At 41.5% G+C, this 20,956-nt stretch overlaps 1 protein-coding gene across 5 annotated transcripts in view; it reads right to left on the reverse strand.

Moving 5' to 3' along the window:
- Positions 1-20,956, reverse strand: part of KCTD1 (potassium channel tetramerization domain containing 1) — a 122,957-nt gene that overhangs the window by 32,727 nt on the left and 69,274 nt on the right. The window lies entirely within an intron of this gene.

Raw genomic sequence — 20,956 nt, forward strand, 5'->3', positions numbered from 1 at the left:
AAACAAAACACCTCAAACTGGAAATGCAGTGTCAGTAAACAGCAAGGATTAAACCTGTGCAAAGAGTTAAGGGTGGGACAGAGTAGAGCAGAGCGAAGCACTTTGCTGAAGCCAGCAAGGCAGACCAGTTTCAAAATTCTGGAATGTAAACAAAACAAAGCCTGGCCACATTTCTAACACAATTTTACTTCCTCTTAATATATTTACTGAAAATTGTAGCTGGGATACACTCACTGTGGATATCAAGTACTAGGAATGAAAAGCAATGTTAGATCATGCTGAATCCGCAAATATCCTTTGTTTGCAATATATTTAGCTGCAATAATATATTTTTAAAAGCCAGTAATGATTTGACAAGGGAAATTTGCTTCTATTTAGTCACATAAATATATTTTTAAAAACGGATAATGATTTATTGAGAAATGTGTGTGATCTGTTCAAAATTATAAAGTCCCAGGTGGCCTTGGGCAAGTTACTGTCTCTAACAGTGCAATTCTAGGCATGTCTATTCAGAAATAAAACTGAGCTCCATGGGGCTTGCTTCCAAGTGGAAGCTCCAATGCTATACACACTTTTCACTAAACTCAAGGGGCGGAGGAGCTTCTTGTTAACAGATATTCATACAACTATGCTCACTGTTATTCTGGAATCCACATGTGTAAAATGAGAACAAACTTACAAGACTTTGGGGACCAACGAGATAAGAAGTGAAAAGCATTTGGCATGTAAAGGGACTAAGTTACAAGCAGTCTTACTATACAGTTTATAGTCCTGAACAGTATTGGAAGTATCGGAAAAAGAACACAACTTTTATCATATTTCATTTACTGCATTTTTAAAATTCTTGAAAACTGTACCCTAAAAAAAGATGGTTGTTGTGTGCCTTCAAATCATTTCAGACTTATGGTGACCCTATGATGAACCTTTCACATAGTCTTCTTGGCAGATTTCTGAACAGTTCTGAACAGTTCTCAAAAATCACATCCTCTTGGACGGATTGGGAATGGAAGGGAATGGAATGGAATGAGTGAGGGACTCCTGTGTGCAGTAAAATGCATCTCCCACTCGTTCCATTCCCTTCCCGGCCCCATTTAGACCGTTCTCATCCCATGCCTGCAGCCCTGTGTGGTAAGGTCCTATGACTAGCTAAAGGTCACCCAGAGGGTTTCCATGGCTAAGTGGGGATTCAAACCCTGCTCTCCAGTGTCATACTCAAACCACTACACCACACGGGCTCTGTAATTTACTATATGTACATTTTAACTTCTTATCTTTGATTACAGTTGGCCCTTTGGATCTGTGGATTTCAGATTTGCGCAGTTGATCATTCATGAATTGTCACTTCCTATACTATTAAATGGCAATGGTGTGAACACAGACACATGAAATCGTGTGCATTCATGTCACTGCCACTTTATATTATGGGGCACAATTATTTGCATTTTTTCATATCTGCAGGTCTCACCAAACAGAACCCCGACAAATCTGAAGGGCCGACTGTACTTAAGAAAAATATCTAAATGCTACAGTTCACTGGCCTGCAGCATGCAACACACCTCCTCATTTACATCATTGTTGCTGAAACCCACAAGCATAAAGGACAACACATGAAGTCAGCACATGAACTATGTGATATTCCTCTTCTGCCATTAAATGAGGCCACATTTCAATATATATTGAATTAATTATTGAAAATATTACATTATGCCACAAAAGGAGGGAAGTTACCTCTTTTTGAATTAAATCATCATGAAATGTAGTTAATGCCTTTGTTATTAAGAAAAGGACTAGATTACCTATAATTCAGTATTTGCAACACCTTATTTCCAGCCTGTAGTTGGAGAACCAATATTTAAGTTGAGCAATGTTTAACAGTATTGTGCTCTTACAAAATGATGGTTCATACGTAATCTTGTCATTGAAACCATGTTTAGGGAGCTACAGTTCCACAATACAATAAGCTGGCACCACGTCCACCTAATTAGTTTCAAAAGCAAGCCAACTATATATCTGTATATGCAGAAGAGAAGGTAAGTAATGACTTTTGTTAATCTCTCTTTACAGAATACTATGATTTTATAATCTGAAAATGCTGGAAGATCTGCTTGGAAAACAGCAATTACTTGTTCATGTAACCATCTGAGTGGGAAGACTATACCACCATAAAGAACATGGCTATGGGGGGATACAGACGGGCAGAATCATTCCTCCCGTGGATCATTGCCACAGCGACCACATGTCACGGCAACAATGCGCCATGAAAAAGGAGCCGCGAAACACAGCTCCTTTCTCCGCCACTGCCGAGGTGCCATTAGTGCCCTGGAGTGGTGCGGTGACTTCCCTTGTGCACCACACCATTTAGACATGGCACATGAGGCACGTCATCGGCGCACATGCCGTGTGAACATGCATGCACCAAAATGGCACCCGGACATCGCGATAGGGTCGGGAGCATGTGGACACTCCACTCTCCCGAGCCCTAAAACTGGCCTACTGGGCCTTATATGTTTAAGATACTTCTGGAAAGATGGAGAAAGCTAAAGCATTTAGTAAAAGAAGCTACTGATAAAGTTTTTAAAAACCATATATATCACACATCATGTTAGATTTAATGTCCTTAGTGTATTTTAGGATAATAAGACCTGTGTATTTTAGGATAATCAGACCTAACACCAAAGGATAACTCTACAGCCATTATAGTTTTCTTCTGCTGTAATATAATTTGGAATATAACAGCATCTTCAAGACCCCTCCTCCCAAATCTGGCACATCCTACAGTATTATCTACCCTTGGGCAACTGCTGGCTGGGTATGTTGGAACTTTGGAATCTGGAAGGCACCAGTTTGGGAAATGCTGGCATACCCTTCCTGGGTTCCTCTAACACATGTGAACAGGCTTAAAGGAATTCAAACCATCAAATATTTTTAAAGGAGGATAGGTGCAAAACTATAATATTGTTGTTGTGTGCCTTCAAGTTGTTTCTGACTTATGGTGGAGGGTTTTCTTGGCATGATTTATTCAAAGGAGAATTGTCATTACCTTCCTATGAGACAAAAAGTGTGATTTGCCCATGGTCACCCAGTGGCCAAGTGAGAATTCAAACCCTGATTTCCCAGGGTCCTGATCCAACTGCATCATACTGGATCTCTGTATTGTAAATAAGGCCAGAACATTTATTAGTCTGCCACTCAATGTAAACAAAATGCTAGCCTGTTTAAAGGCTTGCCACCAATATTTCCATAGGGGCTACAGGGAAAGGGAAGCCTTCTCTTCCAAAGCTAGCATATAAGAGCAGGGTACCATAAAGCATTATTTATACTAGCCAGCCAGCAAGTAAACTGGGAGAAGAACAAAGCAAGCTGCCCCACTTCTTCTCCTCACTGCTTAGCTGTGATGATTGGCTGTGATAAAGAAACTTTCCTCTTTTAGAGATACTGTAGAGGGGATTTTTGCCCCTGTGCTCCAATGCAGGCTACAAGACTGCATTTTGGGCAAAAAAAAAAAAGAAAAAAAAAAGGCCCCAAAGGTATGCTGGTAGTAACCAGAGTCAAGCTGGGCATTTTGAGGGCTTGTTTTCAGCAAATGTTCACATTTTATATTAGGTTTGGGGGTAAGGTACCTGGGGAGGCTTTTCAGATGTACAGTGCCACTCTAGGCAGTGCTTTGAGTGATTAAGAATTAATTTTGAAAGGTCTGGAGACTTGGGCACTGCAAAAAGGTGTTGTGGGCACATGCAGTCTGTGGGCTCCACTTTTCACATTCAAGCTCTACTCTTAACAAGGATACTAAGCAGGCTGGCAGAAGAAAGAGATGGAGAAATCCATATCTTTCCAAACTGTTCATTTACCTGTATGGGGAGAAAAAAAAATCCATAGTAATCCTGACTGCCTATTGTTAATAGACTGCTACAGTGTATCATCAGAATCTGACCTAAATTGCTCACTAACAAGACATGAAATGTAACCAGTCTCTAGTGAACAATGTGTCATTTAAAACAATCACCAATAATAATAATAATAATAATAATAATAATAATAATAATAATAATGCTATTTTACTACAGTTCCTTATTAGGAAACAGTTTCTTTCCCAATAAAATCGTATAAATTTGCTTGCTGATGTTTTTCAGGAATATTTTTCAAGACAAAAAAAGTTGGATATTCAAATAATTTTAATTGAACATGCAAACCTACGATAGTCTACCCTGTTCATGCCAGATGGACTATGGTATAGCTTATTTCTCAATACAATGTGTCCTTCACAATGTGAAAAGGCCAAACTGCTCTCCTAAAATATACAAATAGTTTTGGAATTTTGTTTCTTTTGAGTCTATTTATCTCTGTTTGTAGGGGCCCCAAGAGAAGTGGACAGTCTTCTGATACAATAACTGTATTTCCTCTAATTTTACATTACTTACTAGTGAATATTTTGCAGGCTCATTGATCACAACAAATTTCTGAATTAAATTGAAATCTATATAATGCCAGTGCATTATATAAGATATTTACCTTTTTAAAAAAAAAGCAAAGGAATTTTCTATATGAGTAGGATCAGGGGGTATGAAATTTGAAAAAGCAGTGTTTGATATTTTGCATATAGGACTGACAAAAAAAGAAGCATTTGTTACAGGCATGATACTGCTGCTGAAATCCAAATATCACAAAAAATAAAAAAAATGAAATTATTATTCTAAACAATCCAAATCCTTCACAATTTTGGCACTTTCATCACAGTCACTATATATATAAACATTCTGAGAGTTTCTATGTGTGTGTTTTCCTCCTGTGTTGTCAAAGAACCCATTCCTCATCTTTCTGGTATTCCAAAATACTCACCTAACCTCATTTATTACTCTAATTTGCAGTAACACTGAAATTAACATGCATGTATGTAGATACGGCAAAGAGCTGTCACATGCAGTGCAAACCTGATCAAATAAGTTTAAGCATGCAATAAAATATACACAACAATGTCTGTACATCTTAAAATAAACAAATCCCATGCTGCATTGACCTTCAGGCAGTTATGCTTATATACCCAACATGATCCTATGCCTACATGCAAATATTATAAAAAGTGTATGACTTTTGATGAATTCCATCACTATTCTGGATCTTCTAGGGGGAAAAATCAGTTTGCTACTGAGTAAATGGATTAAAAGCTTTAAACAGTTCATATTATTTGGGCCTTCTCTCCACCAAAGGAGAATTTGTATCATACAGAAAGCTTCCTCTAACCCCAATATGTCTTTGTATCTGGAAATTTATTTCTAGACTGATGCTGATTTCTGATCATCTTCAGTGTTTGTATTAATTAAAACAGTTCATGAGTGTTAAGTTATTTCTTTTGACTATTTAATATTACTGGGTGATTTTTTACTGGGTGATTTTTTAAATCGCAGAATCAATGTAACACCCCATCATCTACAAGCAAAAATGAGACATCAATATTTAATCACTGTGCGCATTCAATTCTGTATTTACCAGTACAGTTCTATCAGCTGAGCTCAATGAAACTTTCTTCCAAGTAAACTTCCACACAAAAGATGGCAACCTGCTTGTAAGAACAAGTAAGCTATTCTTCAAAGGGTAGCTATGTTTATGATAAATTTGGAAGGTTAAGGAAAAAATAGCAGTATTCTCACAGACTTATCTAGACCCATTTCAAACTGGCTTCAGGACAGGCTTTGGGGTTGAGACTGCCATGGTTGCCTTGACCGACGATCTGCGTCTGAGCATCGACAGGGGCAGTGTGACCCTGTTGATGCTTTTAGACCTCTCAGCGGCTTTTGATACGATAGATCATGGCATCCTCTTGGATTGCCTGAGGGGGCTGGGAATTGGAGGCACTGCATTGCAGTGGTTCTGTTCCTTTCTCTCGGGTAGATCCCAGAGGGTGCTGCTTCGGGACAGTTGCTCCAGTACAAGGGAGCTCACCTGTGGTGTTGCACGGTGCTATTCTGTCCCCGATGTTATTTAACATCTATATGAAGCCGCTGGGTGAGATTATTCGGAGTTATGGAGCTGGGTGTTATCAGTACGCCGATGACACCCAAATCTATTTCTCCATGTCTCGTTAGTCGGCCTTCAATTCTGATGGCGTCTCCTCTCTCAATGAATGTCTTAGGGCAGTAATGGGCTGGATGAGGAAAAACAGATTGAGGCTGAATCCAGACAAAACGGAAGTGCTCACGGTAGCGGCCCCGAAACCAAGAATTGGGTTGCAACCTCCGGTCCTGGACGGGGTCACACTCTCCGTCAAAGACTGCATTCGCAGTCTGGGGGTGCTCCTTGACTCGTTGCTCCTGATGTCGGACCAGGTAAATGTGACAGTCAGGAGCGCCTGATATCAGCTTCGGCTGATACGCCAGCTGCGCCCTTTTCTGGAAGTAAGGGATCTTGAGACTGTTGTGCACACGCTGGTAACCTCACGTCTAGACTTCTGTAATGCACTCTACATGGGGCTACCCTCGTGCTTGATCCGGAAACTGCAACTAGTACAGAATATGGCAGCCAGAGTAATTTCTGGAACATCCAGGAGGGACCATATTACTCCGGTTCTAAAGTCCCTCCACTGGCTGCCCATTAGCTTCCGGACCCAGTACAGTCGGCCCTCCTTATACGCGGATTTGCCATGCGCGGATTTGAGCATATGCGCATGGCAAATCCGGAAGTTGTCCCCAATGGCAGTGCACGTGCACACGCGCCGCCATTGGGGACAACTTCCCTCCCTCCCCTCTCCGCCCCCCAACTCTTGCCTTCCCTCCCTCCCTTCCTCCCTCCCTCCCTCCTTACTTACCTTTTCTCACCGGTGCTGCGTTGCTGCTGCCGCCACCTCGGCCATAGCAGGGGGAAGGCCAGGTGGGGATTTTGGAGGCAAAGAAGCCTCCAGCCTGCCACCCGGCCCTTCTGTGGTGGCGGCGGCGGCAGCAGAGGACCAGCGGCAGAGGACTCTTCAGCCTCCTTTCCGCTGCCGCCGCCGCCAGCACCTCTGTGCAAGGGCCGAGTGGTGGGCTGGAGCGGTGGCGGAGGAGAGGAGGCCTCTGGTGCTGGTCCTCCAGCGCCAGAGGCCTCCTGTCTGCCGCTACATCCAGGGGAAAGGCCGGGTGCTGCTCCTGGAGGCCTCCAGGAGCAGCACCCGGCCTTTCCCCTGGCAATGGCGGCGGAGAGGAGGAGGAGGATGAGTGCCTGGGGCCTCTTCGGCCTCCTGTCCGCTGCCAGCGCCAGCACCTCGATGCAGGGGCTGAGTGGTGGACTGGAGGCCAAGAGGTCTTCATGGAGGAAAGAGTTGGGGGGAGGAGAGGGGAGGGAGGGAAGTTGTCCCCAATGGGGACAATGGGACTTGAGCATATGCGGATTTTGGGATACGCGGGGGGGGGGGTCCGAAACGGATCCCCCGCGTATACCAAGGACCGACTGTACAAGGTGTTGGTTATCACCTTTAAAGCCATAAATGGCTTGGGTCCAAACTATCTTTGGGACCGCCTTCTCCCCTACAATCCTCCCCGCACACTCCGCTCCTCTGGGAGAGGCCTACTTTAGCCACAAAAATCTAGGCTCTCGGCTACCTCCCAGAGGGCATTTTCCATCGTCGCCCCCAGACTGTGGAACGGCCTCCGGATGAGATCCGTCTGCTTACATCCTTAGACAGCTTTAAAAAGGCTGTTAAGACGAATCTCTTCCGGCAGGCCTTCCCAGAATAGAGAACCCGGCCTCAGAAAAACGACTGGGAATAAGATACTTGCCGCTCCCATTGATGGTTTGCTAATGTGATGTTGTTGACCTTCTAGTCAGTTTTTAACTTGTATGTTTTTTGTTTGTTTGTTTGTTTTTAATTCTGCATTGGATTTAATACTTTTTTAAGGAGGGGAGGGCACCAGGGATTTTATATGTGCTGTATTTTTAAGTTTGTTAGCCGCCCCAATTGTTCTCAGAGGGTGCAGTGGTTAAATGCCTGTACTGCAGCCATTCACTCAAAACCACAAGGTTGCGAGTTCAAGACTAGCAAAAGGGCCCAAGCTCGACTCAGGCTTGCATCCTTCCGAGGCCGCTAAAATGAGTACCCAGACTGTTGGGGGCAAATTAGCTTACTTGCTGTTCACCGCTATGATCTTTGGAATAGCGATATATAAATAAAACAAATTATTATTATTATTATTATTATTATTATTATTATTATTAACAAAACACAAGGAACTAAACCTGTTGGTTCATGTGATGGAAGACTCCAAGTCAATTAACTGCTGGAAATATTTCTCCAATCATCTCCCATGCTTATAAAACATTTCTTGTTACTGCTAGTACCAAAACACATACAAACCCCAATATAGGAAGTTACTTCATGTGTATGAAGGAAAAACTCTGAATGACTGCAAGGTGACATCAAAACATGACCCTGATAAATCTGTGGGAATGTAGAAAAATCTTGGAAGACACCTAAATTATGTTGGAAAATTCTCTTTCTTTCTTCTCTTGTTTGTGAAGAAATTTAAAAAATATGAACAAACACTAAAGCACAAAGCAGAGTCATTGCTCAGATCATACATTCAATTTCTAATCAACTTGGTTGGCAAATTTGTATTGATTCTTATTTATAAAACTAGCATCATGGCTATTTCTAAGCTTTTTTAAAAATCATTGTTACTATGAGAAAGAAAATCTACTTAGAAGTCACTAAACCTATGTGGAAAAAAGCTTCAATGGAACTGTGACACAATACTATCAAACTGTGGCACAATATCCTAAGTCACATTTTTTAATGACAAAAGCTGGAGGGAGGGAAGATTGGTCAGGCAGCTGAACTGTTGTATTACAGCAGCTCAGACAACAGCAAAGGGCTTGTATTTAGATTCACATTCCATACCATGAGCAAGATTGCCACAGTGAAAGGCTCTAGGACCTTGTTCATGGTACAAAATGCAATTATAAACACAAACTCCCATTTTCACTTCCCCTCTGCATGAAGCAGAGACATACAGGAAACATAATACCTCAACAGTGAGTAATAATTTTATTCAAACTTACCAAAAGCTTCTAAGTTCTCTAAAAGTCTTCATTAGACTAAATGGCAAAAAACCAGAATTTGGATCCTCCAATTTGGATCAGATGTTGTGGCCATGAAGTTTGCAGGTTAGATTCATCTCAAACCATCTCTGGTAGGTATCCAATTAGGTGTAATTTGATACCTCCGATGCTTACCAGATGCTAATTTATTCATTCTGCAAATACTGTATCAGTTTTGTGACTGCACCTAACCTGCAGGGGTATCAAACACAACTTTCTTTCTTCTAGCAATGTCTTTCATTCCAGCAGCAATCAGATACTCTGGAGTACTGCAGGGCTAATGTGAATGATGCTCAGCCACATGAAGAAGAATATAAAGATACTACAAAAGAGAAGCTGGATTCAGCAGCTATGGTTCCAAATGATAACTCTACCCATTAGGAAAAATCTCACTCCAACTACAGGTAAGGATTGCTTGAAAGAACATCCCAGCTTTGATGCCCTGTGTTTTTTTTTTTTTTTTCAGATTCTCTAATATTACAAAATGGGGAAAATCCAGTTGATCCATGGAGCCACATTAGAAACAACGTACAGACTATACAGAGTATCAGGAGAAATGGGAAGTTCAAAACTGAAAACTGATCAAATACTTTGACTTCAGATCAATTTTTGACTTCAGATCATTTTTTTAAAGACTGTCTTCTGAAATCAATGCTTCCCAACATTACTACATTCTCAAATTCTGAAATGATTCTTTATACAGCATGGTAATGCAAAGCTTTTTAATCTCTCTCATCCTTTTGATGTCCATGTACCATCTCCAGTGACTCAAAAGTATTTAAAATCTAAAAGAATATAAAGTCACATATATTCAATAAAAGTACAATTAAAATATAGAGGGAATAAAAATACAGAGGCAGAGACCATAAATAAAATGACCTCAGAATATTCTGTCAACTAAGTTAAGACCATGGTGTCGGTACTGTAAATTCTTCTGTACTGTACAAGTGTAAACCTTTTTTGTGTGTGAAAAAAATGAAATTGCAGGGTAGGAAGGAAATAATTAAACTTACAGTTTTTATTAGCAAAGGATTATCGGTAAAGAAATAGGATACAACAAAGTGTTCCAAGTTATCTTTTAAGATGTGGCACTAGTTGAAGATTTAAAAGTGCATCCTTTAAAAAGTTACCTTGGGAAAATAACAAAAATATGCCAAATTTTACCATCAAAACTTCTCCAGGCAAAATGTATCAATAATTCTAGCTTTCATGTTTTTGTAGTTTTTCCAGCTCTTTTCCACTGCCTGTGACATGCTTCAGCCACATTTTTAAAAAGAAATAAATAACAAAATGGATTTCTTCACTACTTAACCCCAACCATCCATGAAACTGATGACATCATGGAACCAGTTAGTTTTGTATACATCATGAGTTCAAAACACACACACACAAAATTCTCACTGAAGGTGAGATCCTCTGATCAAGCCAGAAACTGCAGTGGAATTGCCTACTCAAGCACACACACAATTGACCACAATAAGATGAATGCATGCAAATACACATTCCAATAAAAGCCAATTTGCCATTGCAGATTTTGCTGGACAGAGATGGCTTTGTTGACACAATGCAGTCAAAGAAGCGTAAGTCCAGTTGCTAAGGCAGTAGGGGATGTACGCTTACTCCTTTCATGATCTTTGAAATTCCACCTTCCTCAGGTTACAAAAGTTGACAACAGTTCTGAAGGACAAAAAGGCATTCATGAAACCGGTCCCCAGTCTGGCTCAGCTCCTGGTGAATAGGGTGAGGGAGGGGAGAGAACACTTGCTTGTCTTGTGACAAGGTAAGTTAACCCTTTCAAACTTTAACAACAGGGATCTTCACTTACAAAACATAAAAATACCTGGTGATTTCTTTTGGATCTTCAGTAGCTCATTTATTTGGGATCATTCCAGATCAGCTCCCTATTAGCAGGGAGAAGCTAACACCCATCATAAAACTTCCAGAGGCACATTAGATGTTTATTCTCCCGCTGGCAATTTCACCCTCAGAAGAGGAACAAACATTGCCAGTTGCCATCTCTGCTGAGAAAGCACAGAGAGATAATTTCACCCTGGGAAAGTTGCTGATTTAAAAGCTTCTGGGGTGACACAGGCCTTGCCTCCACAACCCAATGGCTCTTTTGAATCACAGAGGTTAAAAGGATAGTGATAAAAAGCAGCCTCTCCCTTTACATCAGTCAGGTTCTTTTAAATATATTTTTAAACCACTAAAAATGCAAACGTCAGTACTACCAGCAGCATGGTGTAGCGGTTTAAACACTGGATTATGACTCTGAAGACCAGGGTTCAAATCCTCGCTCAGCTATGGAAACCCACTGGGTGACTGTGGGTGAGTCACACACTCTCAGCCTCAGAGGAAGGCAGAGGCAAATCCCCTCTGAACAAATCTTGCCAAGAAAATCCTGTGATTGTAAGTCAGAAATGACTTGAAGACACACAACAAGACCAAACCATCACCAAATGAGAGCCAGCATGGTGTAGTGGTTTGAGTATTGGACCATGATCCTGGAGATCAGGGTTTAAATCCCCACTTGGTGGGGGTAAGTCACACTTTCTCTGAGGGAGGCAAAGGCAAACTCTCTTGGAAAAAATCTTGCCAAGAAAAACCCATGATAGTTCACCTTGGAAATGACTTGAAGGCACACAACCACCATGACCACCACCATGACATAATAAACATATATTTCACACACATACTTATAAATACAGCATACATTCTCTAAACATAAATGCATTCTTGAGTTCTATATTAAAACCTCTTCTTTGCTAATCTGTATTTATGATAATACAGGCCCATGGTTTTCATGTATGTACCTATGTAGCACAAGTAAGTGGAAACAACACCCATAATGAGTAAAAATTGCAAAAAGAAATCCTAAATGCAGCTTATCACATATAAACTGCATTTTGTGATATATATCAAGGGAAGGGGTGCTCTTAAGATTCACAGACAAGAAGACTCCTCTGCACTGTTGCAGAATAATAGCAAGGGGTTGAATACTCACTCTCTAAATGGCACCAAAGAGTTGGCACAAAGGAAGAGTAGCATGCAGACAACATGTCTAGAGCTGTGAGGAGAGCAAACTCAAGGAGGCTTATGTAAAAGAGAAAGCAAGCTCTTTTATGGTGGCCAGACCAATGAAACAGCTAGGGCTCTTTAGCAACTCTGAAGAAGAAGCCATTTCAGTCGGTGCTGCCTTCCATCCAAATTACACCTTCTGAAATTCACTATTCTTTATAGCTATTAAAAGTACAGGAGCCCTTTCCTCTTTTACATCTGGCCACTTTATGCATTTCTGTCTTTTACTCTGGCAGCCATTACATCTCAACTCAGCTAGGTCCTATTTGTGCCAATGGAGACAGGCTTTAATTGTGATCTGAGAAGCTGTGGGCCTGAATTCAGAAAAATAACTGTCATGATCCTTCAAGCCAGCACCAAGGAGAAGGAAAAGGGTAGCATTTCCCTCTTGCAGGCTCAATGATAGATTCTCTCCTGTGAACTTTGGAAATTGTCCAAGATGCCAACAAGAAGGCAAGTATTATATAGGAAGGAATCAAACTCCAAGCATTTCTTGCTGTTCTCATCTCTCACTACTGAAAAAATGGGTTGGGTAGATGCATGCAGGCATGTATGTATATTTTTTCATGCAAAATAATTCCAGATGTTTTTCTGCATAAGCCTTTTTGAGATGAATGGCTTTCAATGAGACATGCACAATAGAATTTCCAGGTAGACTGTGTCACACAGAATATAATTGAAATTCTTTATTACGGTCAAAGAACAACATACAATTAAGTACTTACCCAATAAATATTAACTGTTTAAAAAGCTACCATTTAACACAATTTATCAGTGCATAAATTAATAATAATTTCAAGTCACCTAACTTTTTTTAGTCACTTAAGGTTTTCATACTGCTTTGCTCAAGTCTTTTGCTACTCCACCAATTAGCTTTTGTTTTTCCTATTTTGAGCTACATTAAATAAAAACTAAGCCATAACTTATGAGTATTAATGAACGGGGTTTGCCTGGCAGTGATTTATGTAGAAGGGCCACAGCTGGGACTGCTAGAAGCAAAATGTGATCAGTGAACTCTATGGTACCAAACAGTGACCTGCAGCTGAATTCTTTAGTCCCGATTACAACAGGAGTATATTTGCTTCTGCAAACAAAGGAATGCTTCAGAAACACATTAGTCTGGGGAAATGTTTTTATTAAAGCTGATGGAAGACATCTGAAAATAGCATCAAATGGTATAGGAATACAATATATAAGAGGTGATAGGACCATAAAAAAACCAGAATACACTTCCTTCCATTGCAGCCACTAAACACCATCAATATTATTTTACCTTCAAAGCTATTATCCATGACATGGAGCTGCCACTTTTCTGGATCTTGTTCCCTAGTACCATCTATCTTTATACAATACAACATAAGATCATGGGCGTTTCCCAGAGCCTACCCTACCAGCCAATATTCCAAGGCAGGTAAATGAATACACTTGCAACAGCACATTACAAGTTGTATCATCTAGATCTCAGTGAGGCTGTATCTACACTGCAGAATTAATACAGTTTGACACCACTTTAACTGCCATGGCTCACTGCTATGGAATTCTGGGATTTGTAGTTTTGTGAGATATTTGGCCTTGTCTGTCAGAGAGCTCTATTGCCACAACAACCTACAAATCCCAGGATCCCACAGGATGGAGCCATGGCAGTTAAAGTGGTATCAAACTGCATTAATTTGGGAATGTGGCAATCTTTTGATTTAAAACTTTGGTTTTGCTAACACTGTTGTTTTGTTGATGTTGGATACTGTTATGCTTATTTAGAAAAGAAAGTCTACATCCATTAAACATTGTCAATTTAATAATGATATTACTTTCCTGTGTCATATGATATGGGCAGCTTCAGTGGTTACCCCCTTTTCACCAGATGTATTACAAATTTATCAGTTTGAACCAGAGAAACATTGGATAATTGTAGACGCTACAGCAGTGAAAAAGTTATACCTCTCTGCCACTATTGTGTCTGCACAGTGTTGTCCCTCAGGTTCCTGTTCTGTCCCCCATGCTATTTAACATCTACATGAAACCACTGGGAGAGGTCATCTAGAGATTTGAGGTGTAGTGTCACCAGTATGCAGATGACTCTATCTCTCCTTTCCATCTGATTCCAAAGAAGCTGTCTCTGTACTGACTCAATGTCTGCTGTCAGTAATGGACTGGATGAGGGCAAATTGAAACTTAATCCAGACAAGACAAAACCACACCTGGTCAGCTGTAAGGCACATCAGGGAATAGGGATTTTGCCTTTGCTGGACAGAGTTACACTTCCCCTGAAATCTCAAGCTTGCATCTTGATGCCCAGGTCTCAACAGTGGCTATGATGCATTTGCACAGTTAAAACTAGTGCACCAGCTGCATCCATTTTTTGAGATGCCAAATCTGGTTACGGTGACACATGCCTTGATTACATCCCATTTGGACTACTGCAGCACACACTATGTGGAGCTGACTTTCGAAACGTTCAGAAACTTCAGTGGGTGCAAAACTCCACAACTAGAATGTTGACTGGGGCCAGTTATAAGGAGCAGATACCCCCCTGTTGAAACAGCTTCACTGGTTACTGGTTCGTTTCCAAGCACAATTTAAAGTGCTAATCGTGACCTATAAAGCCCTATATGGCTTAGGTCCAGAGTGTATTTCTCCTGCCTAAGCCTCCCTAAGATCTTCAGGAGAAGGCTTTCTCTTGGCTTGCAGGCTCACTTGGTAAGGACATGAGAAAGAGAAGCAATGGCAGGGGAAGATTGGTGAAAGTTGACTTTCCTGATACTTCCAACCTCCAGATCTCCTTAAAGCCTCTCCTGAGGATAAAGGAACCCTCCTGAAAGTGATCAGCTATATTAAGAGATGGGCTGTCAAAAGGTTTGCACAGAAATAAACAAATGTAGAAGCAAAAGTGAGAGATATTTCTAAAATGTTTTTACATTTTAAAGAAATGCTATACTATCGGGGAGTTTATCACACAGGGAAAACTGAGCGGTTAAATAGGGTTCATCCCATGAAAATCACACAGCTACTAGTAAAGCACGGTTAAGATTTTCACACACAGCAGTCATTATCTTGGGAGTAACCAGGGAATAAACAGGCAATAAATAGCAATTTTCCCATTAATGATTTGTTGCTGTTTATTGCCTTGTTATTCCTGGAATATTGGCACTTTAATTGCTTTTGATCGCAACATCTTGTAAAAACCTTTATCACGAATGCGTGCAACTGCACGATTTTCATGGGATGCTCCCAGGATAACAGTACTTTAATCACAATTTTTTGTGAAAATCTTAATCACAAATGCACAATTTTCATAGGGTAAACCCTGTTTACACTTCCAACTGCTCTGTGTGATAAACTCCTATGTTATTAATCAGGAGCTCCTACATGTCAGTTCTAATTTGAGAAAGTGATGCTCTTTTGTAAAGTACAGTGGGTCCTCGCCTTACGCGGGGATCCGTTCTGGATCACTCTGCGTAAGGCGAATTCTGCCTATGCTCAAGCTCCATTGGAAACAATGGGGCTCGTGCACGGCGGTGCGCGGAGCACAACGGGCGCGCGCGCCCATTCAATTGAATGGGATGTGCCGCCCCTTCCGCCCCACATGCGCCCCGCGGCTTGAGCGCGTATGCTCAAGTGTAAAGCGCGCCCGCGTATGATGCGGGTGCACTGTATCATTTGTTTTCTACATAGCTCCCAGACTGAAGACCCACCACCTGCAATGTCTTTTTGTGACAGCAAATTAATGTCCTGCACACTGTGTATATTAACCAATGTGGCAGAGCAAAATGACATGCTGTTGTGTCTTGCTAGTTGTGGGATTTAATTGCTCGTTATTTTATTCATTACAGTCACAGAAACACAAGAGACCAAGAGGCCTTTTAGAGCAGTGTTACTCCAAGTGGTGGTCTGTGGACTATTGGCTGGTGGTCTGGAGCAAGTTTCCTGGAAAGAAAGAAACAATTGTGTATGGTTCTGGTCCCTGACACTTACTTGCTGGTCTCCCTCATCAAATAGCTTAAGCAGCACTATTTTAGAGGAACCTATTACTCAAAGAAAGCAGATGTACTGAAACAAATCATACAGGACAACAATGAAAGAAAGTTGTACTCTAAACCACACAAAAAACAAGTCTTAGAAATACATGCATATGTTTAAACCATCAGAAGGCTGAGAAAAACAGAGGAAACCACTAGCTCCCTTTGCAGCAGTTTTAGAATTACACAAGCTGATTATTATATTATGATTTGTTACTATTGTTATCTTGCCCTCCTTCTCCTCCTCCCTTCCCTTTTTGCAAAATCTCATGCTATCTTAAAATTAAAATAAATAGAACACAGTTAAAATGGGCAAAAGTTCAAAATAGAACAGAACTATCAATAACATTAAAAACAAAATAAAATGTAGAAATAATGTTTAAAAATTAAAAACAGTATACATTCACTGGGGTTAGGAGATGCAGGAGACCTCACTCCCAAAACCACATTCAATACACAAAAAAGTGCAATCCACAGATTCAGTAGAAGGCATCAGGGTTCCTTCATAAGACAGAAACATGCAGCTAACTGCTTCCACTGCTGCTCTACACCATTTTTAATAGGAACTTACTAGCCTCACTGCATGTTTGCAGTCTCTCAATCTCTCAATCCCAGTGGCAGAGACAGCAGCAAATAATCGATGAATAATCAAATCCGAAAAAGTCGAACTTGCTGACTGTAATTAGATACATATATAGTGCCCTTTTAAAAGCCCTTCCTTTACAAACATTTCAGTTCTCAAAAGCCTACTGGAATAAGAAAGTATTTGCCTGCTAAGGGAAGGTCAACAAGAAAAGGGTCATATTAGTCTCCCTAGAATAGGACTTCCAGAGCACAAGGCAGCTACTGAAATGACCCTAGCTCATGTCGTCACCAGACATACCTGTAAAAATGATGGGGCTGAGAGAAGGAACTCAGCTGATGATCTCTAGTCAGGCTGGACTTAAGCTGTTGGAAACCCATACCCACAAGCTGCAGGCAGCCCTTGGCTAACTTTAGAATAGCCCATGGACACTTGCCCTGCTTCCTAGGCCCCATTCCCACCTACAAATAAATCAGCATGCAATCCGAATTGATGGATCGATTTGACAGCGGAGCGTGGTTCCCACTACATTTGCCCCGATCGCATTTTCCCCCTAAAAAATAATCAACTTGTGGTTCCCATCCATGAATGAATTGCTTCAAAATGATTTGGTTCCAGCCAGCTGAAGGAGAAATTTAAATCGATTCCGATCTACATGTCTCACTTGCGCAGATTCGATATATTGAAAAAGAAGCAGAAAAAATCAGCGACAAAAAGATGTGGGTTAAACAGGTCTAGCACAGGGCCCCTGTCTCGAAATCGCTTCAGCAATTCGGATTAAGTGGGAAACAGGGTCATTTGAACCGGTATCAAACCAATTAACATATCAATTTAAAAGATAGTGGGAATGAGCCCCTAGATTATTCCATCAAGCTACTCATTACTGGAAGCAGTTGAGGAGGAAGACAATGGGATCAAACACCTAAAATGCAATAGAGGCTTGGAGTGTAGTGAACATTTTGGACTGCACTACCTTGAATCAAATACAGTGGGCCCTCGCCTTACGCGGGGATCCATTCCGGATCCTGCCGCATAAGGCGAATTCCACCTATGCTCAAGCCCCATTGTAAACAATGGGGCTCGTGCATGGTGGTGCGGCGGCGTGCGGGGCGCAATGGGCGGGCACGCCATTCAATTGAATGGGATGCGCTGCCCCTTCTGCCCCGCGGCTTGAGCGCGTATGCTCAAGCCGTGTAAGGCACGCCCGCGTATGACGCGGGCACGCTGTATTGGCTAGAACAGAGACTGCAGTCAAGTATTCAGAAGACTAGGAATGGAAAGGCCAGCTATGAAAGAACTAAATGAGATCATAAAGAATACAGATATACAATTGAACACTGAAGTAAGAATCGTCCAAACTATTGTATTCTCCATCACCATGTACAAATGCAAGAGCTGGACACTGAAGAAAGCAGGTGAAAAGAAAATCCACTCATATGAGATCTGGTGCTGGAGAAGAGTGCTGAGAATACCGTGGATGGCCAAAAAGATGAACAAATGGGTTCTTAAAACGATCAAGCCTGAATTATCCCTGGAAGCCAAGATGATTAAACTGAGGCTGTTGTATTTTGGCCACATCATCAGAGGTTATGACTCACTTGAAAATATAGGGAGGGTACAGTGAAGTAGAAAGAAAGGAAGATTGCATGCCAGATGGCTAGACTCAATTACGGAAGTCACAGGCCTAAATCTGCATGACTCAAGCAGAGAAGTAGAGGATAGGGGGTCTTCAAAACATCTTATTCACAGGATCACCATGAGTCAGGGTTGACTTGAAGGCAATGAACAACAACTAATTAAACACACACACACACATCCCTTTAGTGGAGCTTTTTGTTTAATTATTTATGCAAGTCCCACACCACTAAAGCCAAGACACACTTCAGGGAATTGTTTTGTAACTCAAGATAGTGCTCCAAGTCAGCAAGAGGGATTTATCACAAGCCTGAGCATTTTGTAACTCACCAAGCTGAAACTGCCCACCAGCTATGTATTATGGACTGCCAAACGCAAGACAACATCCCTATTTCTCCAGTCTCAGGCAAGCAGCAAAACCAGGAAATTTACAATGGTCCTTGTAAGCATCCCTACATACCTCATGAACTATGCTGGGCTTTGTGGCTAAAATCTTTTGCAGGTTTGATTTACAGCTTTCACTGTAACACATACAATACGTGTATTCATACTCACTGATTTAAGATAGTTTTTAGCATGAAGTTTCAGATCTGAAACAATGCACATATGCTTCTGAAGATCTCAATGGGTTTCTCTTGCTTCAGTGAACTGTAAATGTAGCTTATCTGCAATAACGCAAGAGTCTCTCTCAAAAGCAACTATTTTTGTCTAAGCAACTGAAGCAGCTTAATTCATCTTGCCAGACCAATGCAAAGCTATAAATAAACTACAGTGACTACAGGTGAAAGCAGGTGAAACTTCCCAGAAAGCAATGTATGTTAATGGGGGGATATATAGAGAGAAGGGATGGCGTTGCATTCTCCCATTCCCACCAAGTTCAGTAGGTAATTTTATGTCACATCTATATAGCTACCTTCAAAATAAAGTCAGGGCAACAAAACAATAACAATGATCCTGTGTCACACCAGTGGAGACATATATGGAGACATAGAAGAGGGTCTCCTTGTGCAATATCATTACCTTGGAGACCCATTTGGTACTGTTATTGATGTCATTTGGAAAGAAGCTGAAACTTCCCAAGTGTAAGGATCTTGGCTTGATTCTATAAGAGTATATGGTTTGAAAGTGCTTATATAGTTGAAATTATTTTAAAATATTTTGGAGTGTTCTAATTTGTTTTAACTTGTTCTTTGTTGTTTTAAACTGCTTTTTCTCCTCTACGATATTCTGAGATCTCATAATACAGGCTGGATATAAATATTTTAATTAATACATAACAGATACATAAATAAAGCAGCTTTCCTTTTATGAATAAAGTTCTGCATATAAGAGAGAATTGATTTATTGAAGCTTTGGACCCAGAACCTCTGCCGCTTCTCTAAAAACCCAGAAGAGGAAACTCAAATGTTGGTGCCTTGAGGGAGCCTGAGGGAAGCGCCAGCCACAGGTAGCCCAAGTCCCAGACCAAGGAGGTCAGGCATGGAGGGACCCTTCCCCACCCAGGGATCCCCTTACCAGCCTTCCTTCCAACCCAAGGAGGATGAGTCCTTCCTCCTCCTCTCCCTTTGGTGCCCTGAGGAGGAGGTTCGGTGAGCAAGCCTCGGTTGGAGGAGGAGGAGGAGGAAGAAGAAGAAGAAGAAGAAGAGGAAGGCATGAGGCCCGCCTTTGGCCAGACCAGAGAAACCTGCCCACCACAGCAAAGGTAACCTGAGATCGTGGCTGAGGCACTGAAGGGTGGGAAGGAAAGGCCGCCCTCCTCCCATCTTAGGAGAGACCTTGGAGGACTTGGGCTTGGCCATAGTGTCCCTCTAACTGTACCCTCCTCAGCTGCACTTTTGGAGCAACTCTTCTCCTCCTCTTCCCTCCTTCTTGAGCTCCCACAGATCCCCCCACTGCCAATTTCTGTCTTTCTTTAGGGAGGGAAGGAGGAGAGGAAGAGACCTATGGATAGGGTTGCCATAAGCCGGCTGGGGGCGGGACAATCCCGGGTTTTGACCACTAGGGGGCATCCCTGCACGGTTTCCTCCTTGTCCCGGGTGGATGAGGTTGCCTTTGCTGGCCCTTGCAGAGCTGCGCGCAGGGCTAATGAGGAGGACTTCCTCCTCCTGAGGCTGGGTTCTCCAGGCCTGAGCCTGTGAGGGCTGGCAGGGGGCGGGGCTGTTCCAGCCCCAGTCTGCCCCCATTGGCCAGCCAGACTCAGGAGGAGGAGTTCCTCCTCTGTTGGGCTGGGCTGCAGCCAGAGGGGAAAGGAAAGGGCCATTTCCTTTGCCCTTTTTTGGTGCCAGGGAGGAGGAGGAGGAGGAGGATGAAGAGGAAGAGAAGGAGAAGGAGGAAGTACTGTATGTGTTTTTTAAACTGTATTTTTAAAGTGCATTTTTAAGCTGTATTTTTAAATTGTATTTTTAAAGTGCATTTTAAGCTGTATTTTTAAGCTGTATTTTTAAAGTACATTTTAAGCTGTATTTTTAAACTATATTTTTAAAGTGCATTTTTAAGCTGTATTTTTAAACTGTATTTTTAAAGTGCATTTTAAGCTGTATTTTTTAAACTGTATTTTAAAGTGCATTTTAAAGCTGTATTT

This window comes from Sceloporus occidentalis, unplaced genomic scaffold (assembly GCF_023333645.1).
Source record: "Sceloporus occidentalis isolate IW3139 unplaced genomic scaffold, rSceOcc1.0.p SCAF_3, whole genome shotgun sequence".
NCBI classification, from domain to species: Eukaryota; Metazoa; Chordata; class Lepidosauria; order Squamata; family Phrynosomatidae; genus Sceloporus; species Sceloporus occidentalis.